The following is a 3913-nucleotide window of genomic DNA, read 5'->3' as shown; positions in this document are numbered from 1 at the left end:
TCCCCACAGTAATCTAGTTTTGCGTTCTCTCCACAGTAATCTAGTTTTGCTGTCATCCCCACAGTAATGTAGTTTTGATGTCATCCCCACAGTAATCTAGTTTTGCTGTCATCCCCACAGTAATCTAGTTTTGCTGTTCTTTCCACAGTAATCTAGTTTTACTGTCATCCCCACAGTAATGTAGTTTTGATGTTCTCCCCACAGTAATCTAGTTTTGATGATCTCCCCACAGTAATCTAGTTTTGATGTTCTCCCCATAGTAATCTAGTTTTGCTGTCATCCCCACAGTAATCTAGTTTTGCTGTCATCCCCACAGTAATCTAGTTTTGCTGTTCTTTCCACAGTAATCTAGTTTTGCTGTCATCCCCACAGTAATGTAGTTTTGATGTTCTCCCCACAGTAATCTAGTTTTGATGATCTCCCCACAGTAATCTAGTTTTGATGTTCTCCCCACAGTAATCTAGTTTTGCTGTCATCCCCACAGTAATCTAGTTTTGCTGTCATCCCCACAGTAATCTAGTTTTGCTGTCATCCCCACAGTAATCTAGTTTTGCTGTCATCCCCACAGTAATCTAGTTTTGCTGTTCTCTCCACAGTAATCTAGTTTTACTGTCATCCCCACAGTAATGTAGTTTTGATGTTCTCCCCACAGTAATCTAGTTTTGATGTTCTCCCCACAGTAATCTAGTTTTGATGTTCTCCCCACAGTAATCTAGTTGTGATGTTCTACCCACAGTAATCTAGTTGTGATGTTCTCCCAACAGTAATGTAGTTTTGATGTTCTCCCCACAGTAATCTAGTTTTGCTGTCATCCCCACAGTAATCTAGTTTTGCTGTCATCCCCACAGTAATCTAGTTTTGCGTTCTCTCCACAGTAATCTAGTTTTGCTGTCATCCCCACAGTAATGTAGTTTTGATGTCATCCCCACAGTAATCTAGTTTTGCTGTCATCCCCACAGTAATCTAGTTTTGCTGTTCTTTCCACAGTAATCTAGTTTTGCTGTCATCCCCACAGTAATGTAGTTTTGATGTTCTCCCCACAGTAATCTAGTTTTGATGATCTCCCCACAGTAATCTAGTTTTGATGTTCTCCCCATAGTAATCTAGTTTTGCTGTCATCCCCACAGTAATCTAGTTTTGCTGTTCTCTCCACAGTAATCTAGTTTTGCTGTCATCCCCACAGTAATCTAGTTTTGATGTTCTCCCCACAGTAATCTAGTTTTGTTGTTCTTTCCACAGTAATCTAGTTTTGATGTTCTCCCCACAGTAATCTAGTTGTGATGTTCTCCCCACAGTAATCTAGTTGTGATGTTCTCCCCACAGTAATGTAGTTTTGATGTTCTCCCCACAGTAATCTAGTTTTGCTGTCATCCCCACAGTAATCTAGTTTTGCTGTCATCCCCACAGTAATCTAGTTTTGCGTTCTCTCCACAGTAATGTAGTTTTGCTGTCATCCCCACAGTAATGTAGTTTTGATGTCATCCCCACAGTAATCTAGTTTTGCTGTCATCCCCACAGTAATCTAGTTTTGCTGTTCTTTCCACAGTAATCTAGTTTTGCTGTCATCCCCACAGTAATGTAGTTTTGATGTTCTCCCCACAGTAATCTAGTTTTGATGATCTCCCCACAGTAATCTAGTTTTGATGTTCTCTCCACAGTAATCTAGTTTTGCTGTCATCCCCACAGTAATCTAGTTTTGCTGTCATCCCCACAGTAATCTAGTTTTGCTGTCATCCCCAAGGTAATCTAGTTTTGCTGTCATCCCCACAGTAATCTAGTTTTGCTGTTCTCTCCACAGCAATCTAGTTTTACTGTCATCCCCACAGTAATGTAGTTTTGATGTTCTCCCCACAGTAATCTAGTTTTGATGTTCTCCCCACAGTAATCTAGTTTTGATGTTCTCCCCACAGTAATCTAGTTGTGATGTTCTACCCACAGTAATCTAGTTGTGATGTTCTCCCAACAGTAATGTAGTTTTGATGTTCTCCCCACAGTAATCTAGTTTTGCTGTCATCCCCACAGTAATCTAATTTTGCTGTCATCCCCACAGTAATCTAGTTTTGCGTTCTCTCCACAGTAATCTAGTTTTGCTCTCATCCCCACAGTAATGTAGTTTTGATGTCATCCCCACAGTAATCTAGTTTTGCTGTCATCCCCACAGTAATCTAGTTTTGCTGTTCTTTCCACAGTAATCTAGTTTTGCTGTCATCCCCACAGTAATGTAGTTTTGATGTTCTCCCCACAGTAATCTAGTTTTGATGATCTCCCCACAGTAATCTAGTTTTGATGTTCTCCCCATAGTAATCTAGTTTTGATGTTCTCTCCACAGTAATCTAGTTTTGCTGTCATCCCCACAGTAATCTAGTTTTGCTGTCATCCCCACAGTAATCTAGTTTTGCTGTCATCCCCACAGTAATCTAGTTTTGCTGTCATCCCCACAGTAATCTAGTTTTGCTGTTCTCTCCACAGTAATCTAGTTTTACTGTCACCTCCACAGTAATGTAGTTTTGATGTTCTCCCCACAGTAATCTAGTTTTGATGTTCTCCCCACAGTAATCTAGTTTTGATGTTCTCCCCACAGTAATCTACTTGTGATGTTCTACCCACAGTAATCTAGTTGTGATGTTCTCCCAACAGTAATGTAGTTTTGATGTTCTCCCCACAGTAATCTAGTTTTGCTGTCATCCCCACAGTAATCTAGTTTTGCTGTCATCCCCACAGTAATCTAGTTTTGCGTTCTCTCCACAGTAATCTAGTTTTGCTCTCATCCCCACAGTAATGTAGTTTTGATGTCATCCCCACAGTAATCTAGTTTTGCTGTCATCCCCACAGTAATCTAGTTTTGCTGTTCTTTCCACAGTCATCTAGTTTTGCTGTCATCCCTACAGTAATGTAGTTTTGATGTTCTCCCCACAGTAATCTAGTTTTGATGATCTCCCCACAGTAATCTAGTTTTGATGTTCTCCCCATAGTAATCTAGTTTTGCTGTCATCCCCACAGTAATCTAGTTTTGCTGTCATCCCCACAGTAATCTAGTTTTGCTGTTCTTTCCACAGTAATCTAGTTTTGCTGTCATCCCCACAGTAATGTAGTTTTGATGTTCTCCCCACAGTAATCTAGTTTTGCTGTCATCCCCAAGGTAATCTAGTTTTGCTGTCATCCCCACAGTAATCTAGTTTTGCTGTTCTCTCCACAGCAATCTAGTTTTACTGTCATCCCCACAGTAATGTAGTTTTGATGTTCTCCCCACAGTAATCTAGTTTTGATGTTCTCCCCACAGTAATCTAGTTTTGATGTTCTCCCCACAGTAATCTAGTTGTGATGTTCTACCCACAGTAATCTAGTTGTGATGTTCTCCCAACAGTAATGTAGTTTTGATGTTCTCCCCACAGTAATCTAGTTTTGCTGTCATCCCCACAGTAATCTAATTTTGCTGTCATCCCCACAGTAATCTAGTTTTGCGTTCTCTCCACAGTAATCTAGTTTTGCTCTCATCCCCACAGTAATGTAGTTTTGATGTCATCCCCACAGTAATCTAGTTTTGCTGTCATCCCCACAGTAATCTAGTTTTGCTGTTCTTTCCACAGTAATCTAGTTTTGCTGTCATCCCCACAGTAATGTAGTTTTGATGTTCTCCCCACAGTAATCTAGTTTTGATGATCTCCCCACAGTAATCTAGTTTTGATGTTCTCCCCATAGTAATCTAGTTTTGATGTTCTCTCCACAGTAATCTAGTTTTGCTGTCATCCCCACAGTAATCTAGTTTTGCTGTCATCCCCACAGTAATCTAGTTTTGCTGTCATCCCCACAGTAATCTAGTTTTGCTGTCATCCCCACAGTAATCTAGTTTTGCTGTTCTCTCCACAGTAATCTAGTTTTACTGTCACCTCCACAGTAATGTAGTTTTGATGTT

The sequence above is a fragment of the Salmo salar genome, chromosome 11 (assembly GCF_965601325.2).
Source record: "Salmo salar chromosome 11, fSalSal1, whole genome shotgun sequence".
In the NCBI taxonomy this organism is placed as follows: domain Eukaryota; kingdom Metazoa; phylum Chordata; class Actinopteri; order Salmoniformes; family Salmonidae; genus Salmo; species Salmo salar.
The sequence above is the reverse complement of the archived record's forward strand: the minus strand, read 5'-3'. Positions refer to the sequence as shown.